The sequence below is a fragment of the Stegodyphus dumicola genome, chromosome 5, assembly GCF_044657685.1.
Source record: "Stegodyphus dumicola isolate Sdum_Otavi_A_Nest chromosome 5, ASM4465768v1".
NCBI lineage: Eukaryota > Metazoa > Arthropoda > Arachnida > Araneae > Eresidae > Stegodyphus > Stegodyphus dumicola.
Window position 1 is genome coordinate 96,611,230 of NC_140772.1, and position 26,806 is coordinate 96,638,035.

At 30.9% G+C, this 26,806-nt stretch overlaps 1 protein-coding gene and 1 long non-coding RNA gene across 3 annotated transcripts in view; one reads left to right on the forward strand and one right to left on the reverse strand.

Annotated features, from left to right (window-relative positions):
* Positions 1-26,806, forward strand: part of LOC146997169 (uncharacterized) — a 60,691-nt gene that overhangs the window by 22,005 nt on the left and 11,880 nt on the right. The window contains exon 2 of the long non-coding RNA XR_015041172.1: positions 11,477-11,537. This is a non-coding gene — a long non-coding RNA (uncharacterized LOC146997169). The remainder of the gene's footprint in view (positions 1-11,476; positions 11,538-26,806) is intronic.
* LOC118186000 (uncharacterized) overlaps positions 1-26,806 on the reverse strand; it is a 43,795-nt gene that overhangs the window by 8,713 nt on the left and 8,276 nt on the right. The window contains exon 1 of one of the 2 annotated variants that reach the window (XM_035355980.2): positions 1,695-1,807. The exons of the other annotated variant lie outside the window; for it this stretch is intronic. The gene's annotated coding sequence lies outside the window, so the exon portion shown is untranslated. Of the gene's footprint in view, positions 1-1,694; positions 1,808-26,806 lie in introns of those variants that run through there. 2 annotated transcript variants of the gene reach the window in all.

Here is a 26,806-nt window from a genome sequence, read left to right on the forward strand (position 1 = left end):
CACTTTATGATATATTAGAAACAAAATTTTAATCCATAGAAATTCATTTAACAATAAAAGATATTTTTTGCATTCTGTGCATGCTTGATATACTGGATTTTTAACATACTTTCGCTGAATGTTTAAAATTACGAAAAGGATTAGATGAAAAGCATACGCAAAACAATGTTTAGATGTCTCTAAAGTCTGAAATTTAATGTTTCGTCGCTTTTGTATGGTACATTTTCTCAACAATATTTTTTCCACTCTTGTTGCTTAAGACTTCAGTTAATACTTTATTTAATAATAGATTTATAGGAAATCGTGTTTTGACAGCCGAAACAAAATGAGTGCATAACAAAAGCGCTCTTCCGTCGAATACAAGAAATTAATCACAGAGGACTCATAGAGCAAGGATCATACGCTTTTTGTAAAGGAAAAATCGCTGTTGGATCTCATTTAAAGAATTTAGATTTTTCTGGCTGAAAACCGTTGCAGTTATTGACTAGAAATCAAATCTCATGATGGCAGCCTGAATTTTTCTAGACTCTTAAACATGAATGGGTGAAACTAGAATGTTTATAGGTCTATGATCTCAGATGAGGATTTGATCAGAGGACATTTTCATCAATTATATTTTTTTCATTGGTTATGTGCATTACCAAAATTTTAGCAATTCGCCTGCATGGAAAGAAAACTGTGCCCCTAATCATCACTAAAGTAAAACGAAGATAAGACTAAATGTGTTTCTTAACAAAAAAAAAAAGGCCTGAAGCATACATACAGCTATAAAGATATCGGTAGATTTAAGTTTATCAGTTGCTCTCCGAGGTGGTCAAAGAGATTTGAAAGACTGGAATCGCGTCAGTATTCATCACACTAAAGGATTGAAGAACTTCCTTGCAGAAATTATGCATCAAATATTGATTTTTGTAGAATGACTGCATATCTCCATACTCTTGATATTGCAATAAACAAGCCATTAAAGTACTGTTTTTGCATTTAATTAGAACGGCATAAAATTCAGCGGGAAAAGTATATAAAGCATAGCCCGCGAGATGTCTTAACTTGGATGAAACATTCATAACCTAAAGTGACTAACACTGACGGACTCAGTCATTGAGTCGTTCGGAATTCGCTGACGGACTCAGTCATTGACAGCTAAAGGTTTGTCAATGCAGTATGAACAGGCCACATAGACAGGAAATGTAACTTTAGGAGAATGTTGTTATTATACATGAGGGATAAGGATCTGGGATTTCATAGGAAAGTGAATCTAGGAAATTTCAGTTCGGAATTCGAGGTTTGGATCTTTATGATGATATTCCAGGAGATAACGTATGACTGAATTTGAACAAATGAAAATATTTTGCATGAGTCTATAAGTAAATTAATATTATTATATATGAATACATGAATAAATGCAAATTGAAAATGCGTAAATGTAAATTATTGTGCATGAAAAAGTAAGACATCCCTGAAATAAGCTCAAACATATACGTTGGTCGATCTGAAACCTAATATTATTTTCGAAGAAATCGGTAATAGTCATCATCATGTCGACATATAAAATGTTAATTGATGCGCAGATGATTCACAGTTAATGAAGATTATTAACATACGTTTGCTTACATATTTCAAAAAACAATTCAACCATCACTGAAATCATATGAATGAAATATAACTAATACTGAAACAAGACCAGTAAAACTTACAAATAGGACTATTCTTCCTTCTTCCAGCCAGAAGTCTTTAAAGAATGCAATCCAATACCTTACAAGCTAGGCTTTTATACAGTTTCATTAAAAGACCTAGATGTTTATCCTAAATTTATTTAACACATCTAACCCTACAAGCCACTCCAGATTTATCAAAGAGTTCCACCGAAGTAACTATAACTCATTTACCAGCATTTTATTCTATTTAACAAAGCGTAGCGTTTGATCAAATGTAAACTTTAGTTACAAGGAACACTGTCAAGTATAAATATTAAGAAGATACAAGATTTTTTTCGAATACTCTTACCGTTAATTAAATACGGGAAAATACAAGTTCCTTTTTAATGTTAGCTCCTTAATTCTTAGTTTCTTGAAAAAGTGAATGTTATTAAGAAGAATTTTGTGAGTTAACTAAGAGTCTTAGACGACGAGTTTCATCCAATATATAGTAAATGTAGAATTTAATCATGAAACTTTACCTTATTTTGGTTTGAAATTCTGATTTTTTTAACAAAAATGTTAATTTAATTTTGTTCCAGCATAACAAAATATATAAAAAAAGAATCGGTAATGAATTTTATTATGCATTTTTGATAGATTAGATATTGAAATACATGTTCTCAAAATGAATTTAGAACGCAGTGATTTAATAAATTAATACAATTTTCAAAACAAGCAAATATTTTTCCACATTCCACATGCTAAACCAAAGTGATTTAAATTTTTCTCTTTCGTATGGTGAAAAGGGAAGTATTTATTAAAATTGGTAATTTTGAGGTAACTAATTTCAGCTTAAACTTTTCGAGAGATAGTCAGTCAATGATTCATAAATATACTGTATGCATATAAAAATTCATGCACTGTGCATGTACAAATATTTTGGTATAAGGTTTCAATAAATTCAAAAGGCAATTCATAGCATTTAGCATTTATTATTGTGACATCATATATCAAGCTTCTTAAATTATTGTATACTTTTATATACAAAATTTTCTGAGCAGTCTATCGTTGCATTGGCTAAAAATGTTTCTTTTAAGCTAGTAAATACCTTCTGCCATGAATCAGAAAGCTGAGGAAAAATTTTTTGCTGTAAAGCGCAAAAAATAGCAATGACGTTGATGTTAAACTCAAGTATGGCCAATCTCTGCAGCTTCGAAAAGATGAAAATTTAAAGCGTTCGATAATTGTTGCTTAAAAATCTGATAGAAAACGTTAAGCTTATAGTTGAAAAGTTCAGGCTGAAATTATTATCTCTTCGAATGATAGCTGGAGAGTTTAACAGATAAATATGAATATTATAGGAAAGATCTTGAACGATAAAGAATTGTTTTCCTTTGGTTCCTCATGCACTGACTGCAGAACAGAAAGCAGTTCTAATTTCTAGATGCTATTATTTGATTTAAACAGCAAGTTTAAATGCTGATATTTTCAAATAAACTGTGACTGGAGATTCAACTAGGTGATTTGTTTATGGTTCTGAGACAAAGAGGTTATCATCTGCTGTGGTTGAAGAACGTATTCACAGAATTTATTAAATTTCAAATTTGTCAAGTAAAGCTAATAATAGGGAATTTGTTCTGATAAGAAAAAGATAATTCACAAGGAACTTGTTCCTGAGGGACAGAGGGTGAACCCCATATTTTTTAAAGATTTAATGAACAGATTCTGAAGATAATTCAGCGTGTTAAGCCTAAAAAATTCAATCGAAAAACTAGCTTTTGCTGCACGAGTGCCTTCACATAGTTTCATTCTCAGCAAACAATTTCTAAGAAAGTAATGTGTCTTATCTGATTTGTACCTATGTATTACCTTCTCTTCTTTTAAGTGAAATCTCTTAATAATATTGAAGAGATGCAGATGACCTTTAGTAGTATTCTCAAAGATGAATTCTGTAATGGATTTCAGCTGCTGTATGAAAGTAACAAGCTTGGTACAGACTTATAAAAGACTAATGAATATTCTGCACAATAAGATTAAGAAGAGGAAAATTCTATTATTTTGTTGTTATTAATAGATAGGAAATAATACATTCAATAAGAGATCTGAAATTATAAAATTGTTGAAAGGTTTAGGTAAATTTCTCGTTTGCTTGTAAGGTATTTCTCCTGCCTTCTTAGCGAGCCTTCGTGGTGTAGCGGTCAGCACACTCAGCGCGTAATTGATAGGTCCGCGGTTCGATTCCCGAAGAAGGCAGTTGCTAATTTTTCATCTCTCTTGTTTCCAAAAAAAATCTACTTAAATTCCAAACTGCATATGTACTGAAACTTACTTCCTTTAGTGCAGGTTTATTGTTCCTTTTTACAAAAATAAAGCTGAAATTCGAAACCTTCGGTAAGCAGACCATGTAACAATTACATTTAATTTACACAAACACCAAATTTCTATGTTTCCAGACCTTCTATATCAGTCTCTCCTTGTCAAATTTCGCGTAAAAATTCAAAAGGGAAAACACTAAAACGGATATTAAAATGGAGAACGACACATATATGAAGCTGATATAAACAAAATTATATACAAGAAGATATAAACATGATATAAACTAAATTACATAGGCTATGCTGTAAGAAAAAGAGAGAATATTTTATTTCATTAGCATCCTGTTTCCATTCTATAGCTACAAGACCGCTAACGCCTTCAATATATGTACGTGGATGACTACTTAAGACGAGTTCATGAGCGTTTTCTTTTAGCTGATTATTCTAAACCATGTACTGATTTCTATATCAACTATTATATGATAGGTCATGGCCTCTTCTTAACATGTCTGTGTACAGGAAACTTTATAGGCAGCAATCGTTTCTTTAATGAAGATAAGTGGAAATCCTGACTAATATCTATTCGCATACACCCTTACTTAACAACTCCAACAAAATTCACAGCGTATAAAAATAATAAGAATTGGATGAAAATAATAAACTCAGAAACAAAACAATAAGCACTGTAAGAACAGTAAATGCTCTAGAAAGAGATATCTGCTAACTAGGAGAGTTTATCATGTTTACCAATTCTATAAAATCTTCATCTTTTAATAACTGTGGAAACAGGCTTCTCAAATTCATGTTCTTCAGTGGATTCACGGAGCTATGAAACCTATACATCGAAAGTAATATTTGAAGGAGTATAGTTTTAAAGAGGTAGCATGGGAGGACTATAGCATTGCTGATCTGATGTCTTTTGTAGTTTAATCTATTCCGTTAGAAGTCGATGTTCATCATCTACTATTACTGATCCTCTAAATATAAATATATGTCTTACTACCTAGATCAAATTTCGTTTATTAGCTGAGATTCAGTTAGAAAATAAGTAAGGGACCATATGCAGAATATTCCTGGTTAAGTGTAATGTTTGTTAGGAGTTTCTTGAGACTTTAATGTCACGTCATCAGTTTTAAGCTTTCAAGAACTTCAAAGATCTAAAAAAACAAAAAGTTTGATAAGTGCTATATTCGCTGATATATCTCTTTCTCTGAAAGCGTTTTTCGTTACCACTCACAAAATTCTGAAAAGCTGTACTAGATTTGTGTAATTTCTCTTAACTAAATTAATGAATTAATTTTAGTCAACCATTTAATAAAAAAAATTGCTGAAAGATATTTATGAAAGAAAATGCCATCAGACTCTTTTTATCCGAGGGAAAAATAAATGTTTTTCATAAAAGCCAAGTAAAGTAAAATGAACTTAAATTAGGAACGTTTATTTTCCCATCAGAATTACGTCATAATCCAGAAGCACAAATAATCTTCTTTAGTTAGAAAATGAAATCTCCAGAATACAATTGAAATTTATTCTTTAGGATTTTTGAAGCAGTAGACCGGAAAATGAGTAGTGCCCTTGCCGGAACTCGAACCTTTACTTTGAGAATGTGCTGCCGATCCACCACGAAGGCACGCTGAAAGGAGGCGAAAAAAACCTTATAAGTTAACTAATTGCACTACAACATATGTATCAGATTTCATAAAAATTAAGAAAATCGTGGTTAAGCAACGTAATTTAGAATTAATTTTTCAAAACTATAAAAACAAATAGTTAATTTCAGAGTAATAACTTTAACGAAAGATTTATATAAAATTCTCTTCCGCAGACGAAATACTTTAAACATATGAAGTGGATAAACTCTTTTCATAACTTCAGAGGATTTCTTAAAGCACACGATGGTATATAAAAAAGAACATAAATAACCTAAATTAACATTAGCACAGAATTTCTAAATAATTGAATGGAATTTCATTTGATAAAATAAATGAGTAAATCTAAATATATAATACTGAAACTGAAATTTTTATCTAAAAAATTTTAGAATGAATGTAAAAAGTCATTAAATGTAAACTTTTGAAAATTAATAATCCTACCACGTAAACCTTCGCTACTGAAAAAAAGAAAAATTCTTTCCTCTGCCTGAAACTTATTCTAGCTTCAAATAAACAACACAGACGTCTTAGAAGCTTACGTTGCACATTAGCATCAGACTGAGATGTATCTAAGACTTCATCTCATCTTATATTCCTAAGGAATTCAGTGGATGGAGTAAATTTCGAAGTATTTTTTCTTTCCAAATTTTCTCGATACATCCAAACTTCTGATTACGTGCTTTGAATGAAAGAGCGGGGAATAAAAAGATGGGAGAAGAGAATATTTGATGCTAAATAGAACGGAGGGAATCTGCCGAAGATATTTCAGGTCTAATTCTTTCATTCTTCTCAACATTCAGTTCGTAAATGTTATTGCTCAAGAACTTAGCAGCTTAAATTATCAGCAGTCGATATTATACTCTATCGTCTCAGACAAAATGTTTCTGCAAAGCAATGCTCAAATCACATTGGCTTATTTCGTAGTTATGTCATTCTATATTTTTAAGCCTTTGAAATAATGATTATTTATCCTGAACCATTCCTATTAATTGCGTTTTTGAATTCTTAAGTAAACACATCTCAATGTAACACATTATTGAAGCATGTAATGACTTTGTTTTTATTACATTTCACGATTTTACATTCTGCAATTAGCGTATGTATGGATTTAATGGTAAAGAATATTTACCTTTAATTGAGTATGATGTCCATAATACCCAACTTTTATAGTATTACTCATTTCATATTGTTTGGTTGACAACAGCATTCATCATTATTAAGCTTCTTGCCGTTTATCATGCACAGAAAGAGAAGGCACTTGCATGTTTGAACTAAATCATTATTTAGATTTACGTAGATTTATAAATCATATTGAAACGTTTATAAGATTTATGCTGCAGGGTATGATTGTATAAATTTAGTTTAAGAAACATGTTCTATTTAAACATTTCCTCAAATCAAATACAAATAAACACTGAAAATCAAAATTTAAAAAAAATGCATCTTAACGTATAAAATTCCGAAAATATTTACGAAATATATATTGCAAAAACAAATTTTTATATTCCCTTTTACAGAATACTAGGACTACTGTGGATTTAAATGTCATAAATTACTAAAAGTCACAATTGTGAAACCTCCTCCTTTATTAGATATGCGAACTGCTCACCCATATATTTACGTAACTTAAAGCAATTAAGGGCTTAAATTTTAGGTAATATTTATGCTAGTGAAAACTGTTGAAGTATTGATTTTACAATATGAAACACTCCAAAAGAAGACTTATCCGACTGCGAATTCAATAAGCAATGCAGTCCAATTCTTGTTGTAGCTGATCTTGCTTGTCTGAATTCAGAGCAAGCCAACGAAATGCATCGTGGGGAGAACAAGATTGCACCTGTCTTTGACATTATCCTTCGGTACTGCGCTATGACAGTACGACTTTGCTCAGTTCCGCCCCCAGTTTTGAAGCAGAGCAGCCCGAAGGGACGGATCCAAGAGCCTCCTACCCACTTTACCCTTAAATCCAATCTCTTGAGAGGAATTTCAGCTCGCCGCATATTTTGAGTGTCCCTATACAGCACAGATCCTATACACTTACAAACATCCCCGCCTTTTCCGGGATTCGAATCCTGGCTTTTTGGTAGAGTCACTAACCACTATCCTGGTTGGGCGGCATGCAGTCTCTTTGGAAATATAAGCAAAAAAAAATGAAAACTGAAATAGAAACATAATTAAAAACTGACGGATAAATATGCTAAGTTTAAAAACGCAGCAATTAAATGGTTGATATATATGTTTTATCCATTCCCAATTCGAAAGAAATATCTTTACTACTATAAAGTTTTGAAATGCTAAATTATTAAATAAATCGGCAGCAAAAGTATTCAGTCTGCGGAAACAAAATGATCCGAAAATATATAACAATAAACTGTTAATGACATTTTTTGTTTCGAAATGGTTGATATAATTTTGCTATAACTACTAAGAAATTGTTTATACTGCAGTATCTGTTACTTCTTTAAATCGATGCAATAACGACATCTAATTTAATAAGCAGAAAATTACAGGCTCATAATATAAGCAAGAAAAACAGCAAATTAAAAATAAAGTATTCAGGGCATTCTGCTTTCTGAATTCCAACCCTATGCAGCCAAGGTTATTACGATTCTTAATAGTGAGGAAGTCCTTCGAGTTTGTTTTTTTCACTATCTCTCAAGTGTCCAGGAAAGAAAAAGGAAAGAATACCGGACATTCCCCGCATTCCAAAGAAATGCGAATAAGGTCAGAAGAGATGCGCCGTCTGGCAGCAGACCCCTGCAAGAAAAGTTCATCCACCCCCCAGGAGACGGCAAGGAATGTTTACAGGAGAAGCAACAATGGAGGGGTCGGGATAAAAAAGAAGCTGGTGGCAACTTGCCAATCTTCATCTTTTCTTCAGATCCCAAAGGTCCTAATAACATTTCCCTTCTGCTATCCCTTTTTGTTTCTCTCCCGCTTCTGTTGAAACTTAGAGTGGGTATTTTTGCAATGCCTTCTATCATTGTTTTCTGGCCAGCTCTGACGTTTTGAATAAAGCTGAATTTTAAATCGATAGAGAAACTATTGCGATCAAAAGCTATTACATTCGATGCAAAGAAAAAGATATTTTATCTTTCTTACGATTTTCATACTATCCAAAGACTTCAAGGATAAAGAACTTTCATTTTATGATGTACCTTAGGAAGCCTTTAAGGAAAATATAGATTCTCTTCGGGAAAATTAAGACTCATAAACTAACAAAATAAAGTAAAAGTAAGCAACTTATTGTATTTGCTAACTTACGAAAAGGAACATTTTATCGAAGCATGAGACACAAACAGAAAAATAAGTGAAGGCGTGCGGAAATGAAAGAAGAACTAAAATTACTTTCAAAAAAATAAAATTGTTCTAGCAAATCACTGATGATTTCACTAAGCATCGCACAACTTCGGATATTAACGTAATGCTAGCCGAATAATTTCCTATAATATAGAAAAGTAAAACATTATCTGCGTATTTTTTCTCAATCGCACGAGCGTATGGCTCGATCTAGGACAGATAAATGTTATTTTAAATTGTACAGTTTACAATCAACATCATAGCATATGAGTCATAAAATATAAAATTATTTTCAACTAGCTCAAAGTTAGATCATGTGTTTGAACATTCCTTACCAGATAAACTCAGCGAAAGCGTGTGTGAATATAAATTCAGTGAAATAGTTTGCTATTTTTGCATTTTTTATGTTCAAAGCTGCATTTTCGAGTGCATAGCTCCGACTGCGGTCACAGATACTCAGCGATGATAGTTAACCGACAGGAGACCACTGGGTGAGCAGCTGTGCCGCCATGAAGACTTTCAGCTTTATTGCTCACTCAGTGGGACCACGTTTATTTAAAATTTTATATTACAATAAAAATTTTGATTTTGATGTACACATAATTTTGACATATACTTGACATACATTGACAGAATTCATAAGATATGAACAGAAATATTGATGGTACGTACATAGAATATAGAATGCGTAATGTAGAGTTCAAATAAAGATTTAGATATAAAATTTTGGTTATATACATAATAAATAAAATAGGATTTTGATGGTATGTTGAATTGCAATAATAGTTCACAGTTGATAAATAGTTAATAATTCATAAATAGTTCACTGTTCATTATAGTGCACAGTTAATAAGTCTGTTAAAGTTTATCTGTTGAAGTTAATAATTAGTCTGAAGTAAGTTCTGATAAAGCTCTCAGAAATTTTATAGTTAGTGTGAAGTAAGTTTCATATTTGTTGATTGAAGTTGGGCTGTCTTGAAGTGATACTAATTATCTCGAAAAAATGCTGATGTGGAATTGTGATGCCTTAATTTATGCTGCCTTTAGATTATCACAATTTTCTATGATATATTCCATTAAATTATGAAGTTTTTTGCGGAGAGATTTACTTCTGAGTAGTTGTTTGAACCATCCTTGGGCATTTTCACTTGTGAAAGAACGAAAGTGGAGGTCTTTAGTGATTGCACATTCAAACAGGTCCACATATACAGTTGTCTGTATGATTCAAGCCGAAACGAAAACGATATGAAATGAAAGGTCCATGTGCTCATAGAAGATATGTCATTGCATTATTTGTTGTAACTAAATTTCTTGTTGGTTTTGGTAGAAACATAAAAGTTCGTCTGCTCGTATTATCTTGTGACCACATGAGTTTCCATTGTAAAATCAAGTCTTGTTCAAGTCTTGATTTTAAAAGTGATATTGGATTTGGTAAATAGGTTATTGCTGTTATAGTACCATTTGCTGCTTCTTTTGCCAAGGTATAGTTAACCGACAGGACATTTAGCTGACACTGACATTTAGCTAGCAGGACACTTAGCCGACAAGTACATTTAGTCGACAAGGGTATTTAGCCGACTTAGCCGACAGGGATATTTAGCCTATACGGACATTTAGCTGATGGGACATCTAGCCGACAAGATATTTAGCTGGCAGAACTTTCAGCCGATAAGATATTTAACCGACAGCACACTTAGCTGACAACGTGTACGCATATATAAAAAACATGAGACAATGTTTCAGTAAAATTATTGTGCATATTTATCTACCAAAAGGCTGTTACCAAGGTATACAACGAGACGGTTTAAGCACAATTACCACATTTCCAAATTAGATTCATCTTTAACTATCTTTCATTGAAACCTTTCTTCCCTTAAACATATAACTGTCCTGTGGTTTGCCTCGGCTTTCATTGTGAGCTTATTTAAAAGCAGGAGTGCGGACTCTGGTTTTTCTTCACGGGAAATCCTTGAAGACAAAAGTTAATCTGATTTTGTTTTCTTTTCTTCTCTATTTTTTTCCTCCGTTTTCTTTTTTTCTTTTTTTTTTCTTTGTTATTCTGAAAAGGTTTTTCATTATCCAAATTGTTTAAGATTCAAAACACTAATTCGTTATGATGCAAGTTTGAAGGTGAAATGGATTGCTTGACGGTGTCGTGGGTTTCCGAAATGCAGGCGCAAATAAAGGGTAAAGGTAATTTCTTTTAGCAAGGCTAGACAAGCAACTTTTAAATGTTCTGTTTAATCAAGTAGCTGTCAGAAAAATCTTCATGAATGGAATAATCTACTACCTGAAAGTAAATGTGTAAACTTATTAAAATATTTAAAATGGTTTAATACAGCATGTTGCATATCCTTTAAATAAAAACTTCCAATCTTAATTTAATGCATTTTCAATGACTTTTCAAAGCTTAAAAATATTTAAGTAATGTTCATCAACTTTGATACTTTTATATTCGTTTTTCTTTCTGCTATCAGTAATATTTTAAAAGTACAATGCTTTATATCTTTACGAATTTCGTGTATAAGTAAATAATTTTAATGAAATTATAAGGAAATTATATTATTTTCAGCATAATGTAACCTGAAAGACTGCAGAAACGGAAAACTTTGCTGGGAAAATAGGATTACAAGGTAAGTCCATTTAATATTGACGTAAATGACACGAGAGAGCTCCAAGCAAGTCGTAGGTACTAAAACTTCCTCGAAAAAGGAGGAGGGGAAACTGTATAAGGCCGGAGAGAAAAATCAGTTCTCATGTTAGTTCAGAATTACGCTCAGAGTATATACTCGCACCAAGGCTTTGTATATTGTCTTGTGTTTAGCAAACTTGGTAATTTAAAGTGGTAACTTTTGTTTGTGCTCTGTTATACCGAAAAGAGCTGTACTAGTATTTTTGTAAAACGTTCCAGAACTGTATAGTGTTTCTTTTGGAAAAATTAATCCTATCAATCTAGCATCGGTTCTGTGTACATTCAATCTCGCAACCTGTAGGCACATAGGTACGTATCAATTTTTGTATCAGAAATGAGGTTGAACGCCGGTGACAAAAGCGAATTGAGAGCAACTACGACAAGTGGTGACAGCTTTACTGTATTTAAAGAAGAGATAAATGCGGGCTAAGTAAGACTGAAACAGATCAAGAGGAAAAGAGAAATTACTAGGGTGAAAAAAACAAATTTGAGGTTATTGAAGACAGAATTGACACACTTGAAAATAAAGTTCGAGTGATTGAAGAATGAATTTCTGCTGTCTAATAACAAATCGATGACAGAGTTTCTGCTGCTGCCGCCAAAGAAACTGACAGCCTGACGAAATCCATAGCGTCAGCTGAACAGAAATTTGATGCCTTTAAATTTCTATCTATTTCTTCTTGACGATCTCTAAAGCTTTTTATGTGTGATAGAATGACCTCCTGGGGATGTACAAGACTCGGTTTTCTGGGGGGGGAGGTTTATAAGATTCAGTTTTCTATAGTTGTAACTTTAAATGGGTCGGATTCCGAAACTAAAGCCTACCACCTAGCCGTTTCTCCGAGAGCAGACACTGCGGAATCTCTGCGAATGGTGCTCCGTTCAGTCATTTCTATATAAAACTGTAGTCGCTTCTGTCATTTTCTTCTTTACAAAAAATGTTTTTGTTGCTGTAAAAAGGGGACCTTTGTGTGATCCTCTTAGAAATTGGTCGAGTTTATTTAAAATCTACGCCAAATTGAGATTTCTGTTTATGCCAGATTTTAAGTATTCTATCTGTCATCATGTTCCACGGTAACATTCTAAAATATACTCATTCCAGTTGTTCTTTCATTCACACTAAAAATTTCACCATTTTATCGAGACGCTCCCTTTTTTTTTTTTTTTTTAATTTCGGTATCGACAGAACAGCTAGCCCACTGGCTTAGAAGCTTTTCAGCATGTCGTATGATGTTGATGGAATTTAAAATAAATTACAGCTTAGTACTATGTCTTTCGTGAATTGACTAAAAAAAAGAGAAAGTGCACGGTGATGATACTGTTGTTGAAATTAAGGGAAAAATGCTGATGACTGCTGCTTAACTTGAACATTGGAAAGTACTTGCAAGGAGATACTGACATTGTCAAGTACAACGTGCTCACAGTCGGAGTTGCATACGAACAGTTGTATAATTAAATTTAACAAAATTGATGATGTAGATGATATATTAGCAAGAGCTTTGCAAATTTGTAATATATTAGGTACTTCTGCAAATTAAATGCATATCTTCAGCATTATTCACTACTATTGTATATATTAGGCATACAAAACCACTAAATTTCGTTCTACAGTTTCGCAAAAAATATCGCTGCGAAATTCCTTTTCGTTCCAAGTTCATCGTTTCGTTTTATTTTCATATTGCAGGCAAACTCGTATTTCTATAGTCAGTTCCTCTTCCATAAATATCTTCAGGCGCAATTCCTGATTCTTATTCTCATCCAGTTTTCAATTTGAGTACTTCAATTGCTTTAAACACTGGAAAGTGTAAAATGAGCGTTACACAAGTTTTCATAACAAGTGTCTTTGGAATTCTTTTGAATGAATGGTATGACTAAACAGAAAATAACATACTTACAGTATTACTTAATATGAAAAAAAATTCAGATTTATCTTATTTTGTACTTATAATTTGTTTTGAAGTTACCTTATACCACCTTGTAAAGTAAAAATATTAATATCGTTCTGAAAATCAGGAAGTAAAACATAATTTATTACCTTATGCTCAAAATGAAGTTTTTGCCGTTTTCGAGTAAATACTAGTAGGTATTTGTTTACTGACAATGCCAAACGGAGGATAAATTCCCCCTCCCTTGGCTTAAATAAATATCTCTAATCTTTGATTACCTCTAACTCTGGTTTTCAAATGCAACATTTAGTTCTTTTTGAAAGAAAACAACAAGTTTAAGATATAGCTTTAAATGCTATTTTATAATTCGATAAAGACAAAAGAAAGAGAAGGAGAGAAAAAATGTCAACCATGCTATAGCAATTTTAACCATCTCTTAAAAACCTCAAATAAACAAAATATTTGAGCAGGTTCGTATAAAAAAATTAGCTTCACTACATTTTTTCTCTAATTAAAAGTGATTGGCACACTCAATGTATATTAATTTCCTGCACTGCTGTCCAAATCGTTTGTTTCTTTTCACTTGAATAGTGACATTTAATTAATCTAACATTGCAGCAATGGATGCCAAGAAGGTTGAGATAATTAAATTTGAGTGGAAAATGGTTTTAACCTGATTGATTAAATCCAAATAATTTAGTTTCCGTATCTGTGCGAGAAACTATTACTGAAACCCTGTCCTTAACCTGCTACAATAATTAAAAGCATTTCAATAACTGTCAGCATAAAATATTCATAATTGAGATGCTTTAGGAAGCTAACTCTATATAATGCAACATCGATATGTAATATTATCGCATTAAAATTTACGTTTTCAGGAATTATTTCTTCTTTAACGATATCAGTCACTTTAAACATTTGTAGCAGAAAATATAATTTTAACTTTGTTCTCCATTCTGCTTAATAATGAAATGGAAATTAAAATGCGAATTGGAAACCGGCGCTCATTTTCAATTATATAAATGTATTAATTATCTTATTCAACTGATTAAATTATTATCATCAAAGTTACGAGGTATGACAAAATGCATAAATCATCCGGTATGAGTGCAAATATCTAAATTATATTTTCTGCAAACTAAATGCTAGTATTTAAATATGAAACGTCAAATAATATAAGAACTCGTTTCTCGTTTAAGAACGTTTAACTCGTGCTCATATACAGAACACGTTTTAGAACGTTTAACTCGTGCTCGTATAAAGAACTCGTTTACCTACACATCCAACAACTTATACAATAAATTAAAAATAAATATTGAAACGATTTATTTCAAATACTTAGAAAATTACTTAGATTATTACTCAAATTACTTAGATTGCACACACTGACTAAAGAAATTTTTAACACCATTAAGCATTTGAAAACTGTTGAATTTTCCAAAACATTCCTCGATGCCGAAATTCTTGAATGAGACTATAAGGAATGAAAAGTAATTCGACCGCAAAAGGTTAGATATTCAAACTATTTCCTTTCGGTTTTTACATATTTTTAGTGCTCTTGAGCTCAAAACTCCTTTTTTGTCCCTTCTTGTATTTTAATGTCGGAAACAGTTTTCAAATTATTGCCCCAACATGTTATCGCGATGTATTTATTTAGAAAAAATTAATGAAGAATCTTTACGTAGACATGTTCCTCGCATTGTGAAAAACTACGGCACGTAGAGCCACCAAATATTTAATATACGCTGCACTCTCCTTCAACATGACCATCTAGAAAAACTAATTTTTAATTTCGAATTTGTTTTTGATTTATTACATATTTTATACAAATTAAAAAACTTTTGGCTTAAGAAAGTAACGATCTGAAAGCGGAATTTGGCAATTTTGTTCGACATAAAATAGGTTTTATTTCCAGAGCGCGAGACTCTTGCTATACGGCAAAATGTACGACATTTAGTCTTCAATTTTAATTCGCAAATTAAGTTCTGTGAAAAAAATGTGGTGCCCCTGCCTCAAATAGAATACATATTATTTCCAGGCACCATCGTTTAGTCAAACCTAAGATATTTAAATAATCAATTAAATCTTTCTGCTACTGATTAGCAAACCAAGCGATTAAAAAGCAGTAAGCGCAGTTCTTAAAAATACTTTTCCTACTTTTAATCTGATTTATTTAAGTAAAAATGCATGTAAATCATGAGTTATATAATAGGAAATATTAAATAATTTTATGAAATGAAACTAACATGACTCAAATCTTTGCCTATTTTGATTGCGATAACTATTTTATAAGTGCGATAACTAACTTTATTGCGATAACTCTGGCCGCTTACTCGGCTAGGTTTCAAAGAAATAATGTAACGAGCATAAAAAAATGGCAACCCCTAACACTCTATAGAGTAATCTAAAGATATTCTGCTTTTAAATATTTTGTTAGTGAGGAGAAAGCGGTGCTTCATAATAAGCTGAAAAAGTCAAAAACATTTTGTTAGGAATGATTCCAAGGGTAGGTTGGTAACCTGTGATGTCCAACGAGTGTATGAAAAACCTTAACAAATTATGTAGGCGACGTTAAAATTTCACTTCTTTCATATTTTCTTTCTTTCCTTATATTCATTTATTTTGTATATGAAAAGGTTCTGAAAAAAATCTTCCAAATTCTGATATATTGTGTACTTTCAACTTCTTTATTATCAAACGAGCCAATCTAGCTGCTTCAGATAACTAAACTATTTTTTATATTGTTAATTCGTCTTTTAAAAGACAAGCAAAGATGTTCCTATTCATATCTAATTAATAACTATATTTATTATTCCATGAAATAATAACTATCTGAAAACATATCATTTTATCAAAAGTACGCTATTGTTTAAATATATGTAAAATATAGATTATTATGAAATAAAGAGACCTACCTATTCTATGATTATATTACGTTATATTGAATACATTTTGCATAGACAAACTGTGCCAGGCGTTAACAAGGCAAGACAGAGGCAAGCGGACTAGAAACAGGACCTCATTGTGAATAATAGCCCTGTTGCACTGCTGTACCAAGTTTTTATGATTTTACATAACATTCATCAAAAATTTTTATATTTCTATACCATTATAACAATTCTTCTATACTTGGGAGGCATTAGTATATAAAATACTCATGTAAATATTTAAATTATTGTGTTTAAACTTTGATAATCACTAGACTGCTTTAAATTCCTGATAATAATAGTGTGAATAATTAAGGTGACATGAAATGAACGTTTTACAAAGATGGCTTCAAGATATATTTCAAGTAAGACATTTAAAATAAAAACTTAACTTACTATTTACTTCCATACAATATTTAATTCTTTAGCAATGCATTTTTATATACTTATAAAATGGCCTCTTTTGAATCATGATTTTGCGAGATTACATAAAACATAAGTAACTCAATAACTAAGGCTTTTCTTTGAATACGTAATTTAAAGATAATTTAAATACTGGTGGGATGTAAATTTTTACAATAAAATTTATATCCCACCAGTATGAAGATTGTAATCTTAAATAATGAAACTAATGTATTTAAATTCTTCAGTTAAAAAATTCAGTGCTTGAAAGTAGCTTTTCGAATAACGAGAATTACATCCAATTCTTCAAAATTTCTTGAAATATTTTCAAAATGTTTGATGTTAATATCTACAAGCCGCAGTTATTCGTAGTAATATTTCTTAGTGTCCTCTAATTCATGGTAGTGTTATAAATAGGGAGCAAATTCGGATTATTTAGAATAACTCGGGAAAAGCTCTTGAAGCAGTTACAAGTTTCTTTTCCAAAGTGAGGGAAAAAAAAGAGCAAAAACTGCTGGCTTCTAGTGACTGCGATTTCAAATATATGGGTCACAGAAACGAATATTGGCATCGATTGGAAGCGCAAATGGAAGGTTAACAAAGCAAAAGAACTTCAGAAGCAAGAAATATTTCATCCTATAAGGGAACTATGAGTATTATCGAGAGAGAAACCGGTTGATATAAAGCAAGAAATATTTTTTCAACGTTTAGCAAAACATATTTTAAACATATTTCTCCATTTAATAATTTACCGATATATTGTTTTAGTTAGAGAAAATATTAGTTGGAAACAGTTTATTTCCCATGCAGATAGGTAAAAGGTAAAACTAATTTTATTAATCTTTCTTTAACCTTCTTATTTTAAGCCTAAACAAATTTTAAGCCTACATTAATAAATCAGTTTAAGCTTAAATATTCTTTCTAAACGTTCTCATAATTAAATGTTTCCACTGATAATATAAACTTAACCCATGTTTCAAAATTCCCTTTTATGTTACAAAATATTAATTTCAAATATTGCTGAGTTTTTAAACTTTATTACAAGTACTGCTCATATTAAACTCCGAGAATGCATAAACTGCTCTTAAAATTGTAAACTAATAGATGAATATAAAAAAATTCTATACAAATAAAATTGTTTAGCATTTGATGAAACTAAAAAAGTACTAAAAGTCCTTTACACTTTTGAAACTTTTTTATCATTAGAGCAAAACTTTATTTAAAAAATTTTCCTTTTTGAGCCTTGCTGAAATTGCACATAAGAGATTGCTACAGATGTACTGAACATTTCAATGTAAAGAGCATACATTTTGTTATTTTCTCATTTTGCCAAAATACGTGTTTTCTCCTTTCATTTTCACCGTATGTATATTTTCTATATTCGCAGAATTCTTTCATTCAGTATCATCCATTTTGATGAAGATTTTTATTTGCAGGTTTTTCTTCTATATGGTCTTCAAACCGATTAGTTGTTTTAAAATATCTAACCTATTCTTCACTCTAGAACGACCCGAACTGTTTTTCGGCAAAATAATATACCAATTCATAAAACAAATTTCGTAACTATTAAGAAGCGTTTGATTATAATATTGTTCCTGTAAAAATGAGGCATGTTTTATTCTAACTGCAAGCTTTCTCATATTCGATTAAAGAAACAAATAAAAAAAACCCTTTAATTTCCATTGCAGTATTTTTTTCTGCCCAAGCAGTATTTTTCATCTCCTTTCCAACACCTTCAGTTTGCAAACTAGTTTCTTCTAGACTATTTGCCAGAATTCTAATTGTCTTCATCACGAAATGACTTAATTTTTTAGATGGATAACGATCATCTGTATCTTCTTTAAATCAGAACCTCATATCAGTGCTACTTGCGAGAATAAATTTACCGTTAGTTTTTATATTTTAAATTTGAATGTAATTCAGAAATGTATAACTCTTTAAGAAATATGTGGAAGAATAAAATATTTCACACTAATTCATCAGTTAGATACAAATTATGCAATCTATAATTAATGACCTAATTATTACTGTAACAAAACAGTCAGCGAGACAAGAATGGGTGTGCAGGAAAAAATAGTCTTAAAGATAGCGAGAAATTTCGCAGTATGGTATTTATCAATTAGAAAAAAATAATCTCTAAATTTTGCCCAGCATGACGGATGGCAATTTAATGCAAATATGTTTTTATATAAAGTGCAAGAAAAATGACAAAATTTTTTTCTTCGAAATTCACATCATATGCTTAATTAGGGGTTTGAGTTTTACTACGCTTTCTAGTGGCAAGATGGAAGAGCTGGAAGGTTCAAAAATGTTTACACTTGCACTGCATATATCATAATAGATGCATAGTGGCATAATATATGGGTATGAAATCATCATTATAATTTGCTTTCTTTTTTGGATGCAGTTCTATCAAATGGAAACTTTTATTCATATATATGTTACCGGTAAAGCATTTTATAGAATGCCTGACATTTTTTGGCAAAGTAGGATAATTATCAAGTACTTTTTCTAGGCACTGTATATAATAATTAGCCATTTTATAAGATGCCAAAAGCTATTAAGCAAAATACAAAAGGCTATTATTTAAAATACATGCATTCCTTAAAAATACAAATGTTGTTTTGAAAATTATTATTAATTTTTTTATTTAAAATATGTAAAGAAAAATGAAAGTGTTCAAAATAAAAAGTATGTCTTAGTATGTATTAGAAAATTAGAAAACAATTTATGGAAATTTATGAAATTTATCGAATTAGGGAATGAATGTATTAAATGTCTGTAATTATGGAATGATTGTATTAAATGTACGGATTTTGCACAAATGAATCGAAGATGTGTTTCATGCTTTATCGGTCTGTCATTTGACATTATACGGAATGTCTAGGATATAAATATATTAATTTTCTCATACACTGCTAGCCAGTTTTCGGCATTCTATGAAATGCCTAGGTATTCTATCAAATGCTAGCTTTCATACATATCCGGAAACATAAACAATTATCCGGAAACGCAAACATAAACAAAGTTGAGTATATTGATTATTAAAAGAGATTGGGGCTCTTTTACATAAAATTTTAGGTATTCTAACAATAATAAGTCTTTACATTCTATAAGGCTTAAAATACAAAAATTGGCTTGTCTCCTTTGACCAAACTTTCTGAACAGCTAGGTATGATTTACCTGCCACTTTTTAATCTAAATATAATATGCATTTCTACATCTTACTAAAATTTCATAGATGTGATATATCTGAAACAACAAGCAATCCCCCATCCAAGACTCATAAATTAAGCAACGATCAGGATTAGCAATATGGTTTTCTTAAACTTCAATAACTTCAAATCGTATGGGTACTTGCACAGCTTCTGAAATTAGCGTAAAATAAGTTTTGCAATCATTCTTTACAAGATATAAGAAAAACATCATTTTTTTAAAAAGGGAAGATTTATCTTGTGTAAATCAATTTATTTCATTTAGAAGCCATTTTGAGCAACGACGTTTAGAAACTAAGAACTGCAACCACAAAATATCATTTTCCAGAGAGGTGTTTGCTCAGAAAAGGCTTTATTACTAGTGAAATATTGAATTCATCAACATATGTATTAATCTTAATTTATGTCAATGTTTAGAATAAAAATCTCACTGATCGTTGCAGCAAACAAAAATAATAATAGAACATTTCCAGAAATATCTATAACAAAAGTAGAATTTTTATGTATACTTTTAAGCTTATAAAAGTAGATATTTATTTTAAGCCCTGTAAGAGCAGTTGGTGATATGAAAATATAGTAAAAAAAAGAAAAGACGGCATCTCGAAACATGGGGAGAATATTCGCTGATTAGCAGCGGCACATTTGTAAGTTTACTGAAACTCATCAGGCAAGCTGTTGACGTAATTTGAATAAAATATTTTATTTAATCAACAAAATTAAAAGGTAGGATTGTCCTAAAGTGTTTGACCATCTAGTCGTTTTACACGTACAAACAACTGTAGTTCTAGAAAATATATACATTTGAAAATTTATACATATGAAAATTTATACATTTGAAAATTTCTACATTTGAAAATATATACATTGAAAATAACAATTTTCTGTCAACAACAGGTACCTTTACTAAAGTATGACAAAACAAAAAGTAAATAAATTTTATCGAAATCGTGCTTTTCTGAATCAGATTACCTTAATGAAAAGAGAAAAAATATAACTAACATTTCTTACATTTTATATTTTTACTGTTGCTAAACGTAAATCACGAAATGTTAATAATATACATTACACTGTTCTCTCAGTTTAACAAAACAGATCATTGCATGACAACTTAATTTAATTCTGTTTTGTGCTGTACAATTTTCAGCGCAGAAAGAATACTGGAATTTTAATTAAAGCATACTGAATCAGTATACTGTAATGTTAACAGTGAAGAACAGATTCACAGATTATTTGAAGAATTTCTATTAGTGACAACGAAACTCTATATATCCAAAAAATTAGAATTGGGGTATATTATACCTGAAATGTATTTCATTAGCAACAGAGATGCTATTAGTCCAGATCCTTACATTTTTTATGGTATAATTTTAGCGTACCTTTCACTTTTCAGATAAAAAGATTATCGCTATATATTATTATTAATAAAATGATACAGCGAATAAAAAAATATATGACAATACAATACTAAAAGATCTTTCAACGATATATAACGATTATAAAAATATGTATGGCTGCAGAATCTAGATTAAAGTATTGATTCTAAAAACTAGGCTGCCTCTAAATATTTTGTGATTTTGCTGTTGAATTTTATATGACGTAATGTGCACATATAGTGATGTTTAATTAATAAAGCTAAAAATACAAAAAGTTAATAATAAAAAGAGGAATGATGTATAAATCATCTTATTAGAAAACTAAGCATTGATATAATGAACTGAGAAATGAAAGATTGAAAAAAAAATGAGAAAAATTAGAGACAATTAAAATTGCATCGGTAATCTAACATACGCAGCTCTTAAAAATTTGTGATTTTTCTGTTGGATGTTATGCGGCTTAAGTCTTAAGAAAGTGATGTTTGATAATAAGGTTTTTTAAAAAAAGGTTGTGTGAGTCTTGTTAAGAAAACTGAACATCGATATTAAGAAATGAGAAAAGACTAAAAAAATCGAGAAATTCAGTCAGAAGTTTTTAAATGATATGCCGAAAATATTGGCGGGGCATTATTTAAAACTTACTATAAACTTTTACGTGGCTTAAGTGCAAGAAAAACAATATGTAATAATAAGGACAAAAGATGTTGCTTAGTAGAAGGCCGCCGAAGAGCAGATCTCGGCAAGAGCATGAGAGACGCTACGAAATCCTCACGTGTAACGTTAAAATCGGATTTCCTTTCAGATTTATATAGATATACATATATGCGCACTGGTGTAAAATGAAATTGAAACAAAGATGAAATCAGTTTAGAGATCTGAATTGTAAGTAAAACATGATTATTTGATTAATGTTTCAAAACGTCATTTCAAATGTGAAATGGCCGTGCATTAATAACCGCTGTAGTTATCACATTGTTACATGCAAGTGTACTAATGCTCATGGATTGTGTAGTATCGGGAAAGCTCGACATTTTGCGCGATGGGGCTACATCACTACTATCCATGGTCAGTCAAACCAGCAACGGTCCGTGCTGGTTGCGGATAATGCTGGATTTGTTGTCCGATCATGTCCCACACGTTCTCGATAGGAGAAAGAGACTGTGTTCTTGCAGGCCAAGAAAGCATATCAATCTTCTCAAGAGCTCGTTGGGTAATGGCAGCGGTATGGCAACTAGCATTAACCTGTTGGGAAATACTCGCTGGTGTATTGCTCAAGAATGACAGCATAACAGTGCGAACACTAGTCTGACGTATAAATTTGCTCTCAGGATGTATAGGATAACAACTACAATGCTTCTGTTGTCAAAGCAAATAACTTCCTGGACCAAATTTCCTGCTGTAGGTTCAAAATACCTACCCTGCAGATAACTTGGTCCAAGCGTTCACCTAACCTCCTTCTAAGAGCTTTATGGCCATCACTGATATCAAGACAGAAATGACTTTCTTCTGAGAAAACAACAAATCTCCACTCCACCCTCCAATGAGCATTAGCTTGACACCACCGAAGTCGCAGAGAGGTGATTTCTTGTAGAGGTACGAGGAAAACAAGTTAGTAGTAAAGAAAATAAATGCAGGTGATCTGGCCTCGAGTTGTTCCTTAAGTAATCGCCTTGTTATAGTTTGATGGTTCACTCTGGTGCCAATAAAAGTTCGTACATCTGCTATAGATGCATTACGATGTGCCACAGACATGCGGTAAATACAGCGCTCTTCCCACTGAGTTTTAGCACTTGTGTTGCCATACTCCGGACTTCTTGAGACAGTGACTTTCCGTAACTAGTGCTACCAATGTGCACGCACAGTGGATACATTTCTGTTAAGTTTTTCTGCAATATCAAGAAAAGAAAATCCACTTTTCCGTAGCCTAATTACGGGGCCGCGTTTAGACTCAGCAAACTAATAAGACTGCCTTCTTCATCTCCTTAAAGGCGTTCTTGACTCACATTTCGCTCACAGAGGCCAGTCCGGAAGTTAAATAAAGCACGGAATGATTACATAGCACATTTAAAGCAAACGCGGCTTTCGGATGCTCAAACACGTGTCCCGGGTTTCGTTTATCTAGCAGAACTTCTTAGTGTTGGAGTTTCATTTTCCACCAGTCTCTCTCTCTCTTTACGTATATCTCTTCACACATACACACACATTTATATATATACAATATATATACATATATGTATGTATGTATCAATTTGCTGTATTATTATAGAAGTAAAAAAAATACTTAAATTATTAACAATTGCCTTTATTACCTTTGAAGGCAATTTACTGTAATCAATATTTATGGTAATCAACAATTTATAGGTTAACTTTGAAATATAAATTAAACTCATCTTCTCCAAAAACAACACATCTCCGCCAAAGTGGCATAATCATTTAGGTATTATTTTATCGCTGAAATAAGCTAATGTTTCCGCCAATATAATAAGCATAGCTATTTTAATAGTTAATAAAGTGTAATAGTTAAGAATGTTTTAATAATAGTCAATAATGTCTTCAAATAAACGAATAAATATCACATAAAATGCACATCGCATAAATAATACCGTATAAAATAAATAAATTACTGCATAAAATGTTGAAAGTAATACTTCAGTTTTTCCCTAAATGGAAATTTTTATGAGAAAGCTTTTATCAAGAAACTTTTTATTATGATCTTCATAGACTTATTCTGTATAATCAACATAAAATATTTGGCTAATTTTGTAAATATTCATGCAAAGCTAAAACCTGGTATATAGAAACTACTTTTTCCTTTTTCCATGCAATATTTAAGAATTAAATATTTTAACGCTATGAGATGAGTGAATATTTGAATACGGCAATAGAAAAAGTTTTAAATTATAATAAATAGTGTCTGTCGAATACGATTGCCGAATCTAATATTTCATGTTTCTAAGCACGTTCCTCAATTATTTACACAAAAATATATTTATTCAATGTTAATCTTCTGATTCTTTATTTCTTAAGGTAGTTTTGGGAAACTGAATCCTCTCTAATCAAAACAGGAGTATATCAGGAGGTAGAAATTTACTGAATGACAAATATAAAATTGTATTCCTCGGATAACATTGTTTGTTGTTTGATTTAAATAAATCTTATGTTTCTGCATCTTCATTGCATTTCGAACTCTCTCATATTTATGCTGGTTATAGCAATCCAGTGTCCCTGCTTACATTTTACAAATGACTTATTTACTTGCCCACTGATAATCGAAATTATTATTTCAGTAAATAAGTGTTCATTTAAAATGGTTAACATTTCCAACATAGGAAATGTTACTTATGTAAATAAATGATAATTTAAAAGGGTCTCTAGAGGTATTTATCTAAACTTCAAAGAAATGTTTTTATAATGCCCTCTTAACTGTATAAAAAGGCTGGGTACTACTTTGGTAGACGGTTGCACGGATTTTTGGCTATTAACGTTGGCGCAATTGTTGGCGCGATTTTTACAATCGTCAGCCATCTTGAAAAACGCTGTTTTTACGCATAGTAAAGTATTCGAAACTTTAAAAAAAAAAAAAACAAATATCGTTAAAAGTAATGGATTAATTTTTTTGTTGAAAATGTCGTTTTTTAAGATGGCAGGCAAGTGTAATTGAATACATTTACTATGAGTATAAAATACTAAAGTAAGGTTATTATTACTTTCATATAGCAAAAAAGAGAATAAAACACCGCTATAAAAACATTGTGCCAACGTTTAGTTAGATTACAATATTACTGAAATTGAATATCGAATTAAAAACCATCATACCAACATTTAAAAGAATTAGAATATTATTAAATTCAAATACTTTAAAATACGTTATATAGAATTTAATTAACATTAAAATATATAAGACAATAATTATCTCAGCAATTTTTGAAAATAGTGTATTAATTTTTTTAACAAAAATTGAAGTATACAATTCTAAAATAAAAGAAAAATATGTACTTAAATTTTTTTGAGTCATTTAACCTGTTATTTATTGATAAGTACTACAAAAAAATCGGAATCATAATTGAATCGGCTCTTTTAACCATCTTCATCTGTAATCCACATTTCTCGCACTTCATTGAAGAACCAATTAGCGAGGTTTCCTCCATAAATTTAAAATAAATTTCCTCTGCCGCTATTAACAATTTATAAATAAATCTTTGATTAGGAAAGACAGGTTGGCCAAAATAAGGTCTCAAATGGCATTTTTTTTATTCCAATACCAATAATTCTTGGTAAATACCAATAACAAGATTCATTTTCGAAACAGACATAGCCATTCCATTTCAAATCTGAGGAATTCGAAGAGATGAATAATAAAACTTTAAATGGCGCGGTAATGCACAAATATACAGTAACCAATCAGGGAGCTGATTACATCACGCATACAATTAAAATTATTTAAATAATCATTCATAATAAAATCATTTTTAAAACAAATGCAAAATTAAATTGTATTTTAATATTTACAGCCATAAATAATGTTTAAAACATTAGATTAAATTTATAGATATTAATAAAACCAATTACTTTTTAAGTAAGGTGACGTCATTGATTACATCATCCACAACATAAAATTATATAAAATATTATAAACAACAAAATTTTTATTTCAAATAAAAATGCAAAATTAAATTGATTTTTATTATTTAGAAGCCATAAATAATATTTAAAACACGGAATTTATGCATAATAAAACACATTATTTTTTAATAAAATGACAACAAAGTATCGGTTACCATAAATAACTTATCCAGCAATGGGTTTACCATAAGTTGTATTACTCGCCAAAAGAAAAATAGCCAAAAATAGCCAAAATCCGTACAACCGTCTACCAAAGTAGCACCAAAGGCTGTGTCCATTTCAGAGAATATCTTCGAAATAAAGAAATTCACATGAAAAGACTAATTTTAGACAGCTCAGTAAAACCTGCTATGTGCCTTTCCTCCAGTAACTAATACATATATTTCTTGTAAAGATCGTACCATTCACAATATTTTAGATAAAATATGTTTAAATTGTGAAATTCAGACAGTGGAGTTTTTGAAATTTCGTCAGCTCTAGTCTAGCCACACAGCTCTTCGTGAATATTTTAACTGCTATCCGTATAAAAGAATGGAAAAATCGGTGAGGATAATTTGCTTTTTCAGCTTTATCAAACACGGGTTTAAAACGTGTCTTCCTTTTAAATATATCTGGAAAATCTTAAACATAATCATTCCTGTTATTAAAATCATTTCTAGAGTTTTGTATAGATTATTCACTTCCTTTAACAGGAAAGAAAAGTTTGCGTGAAATTTCTTAAATTCCTTTGTCTTCTTTTTTCTTCGTCTAGAAATTCAGGTACATTTTAGTACTTCTGTTCTAA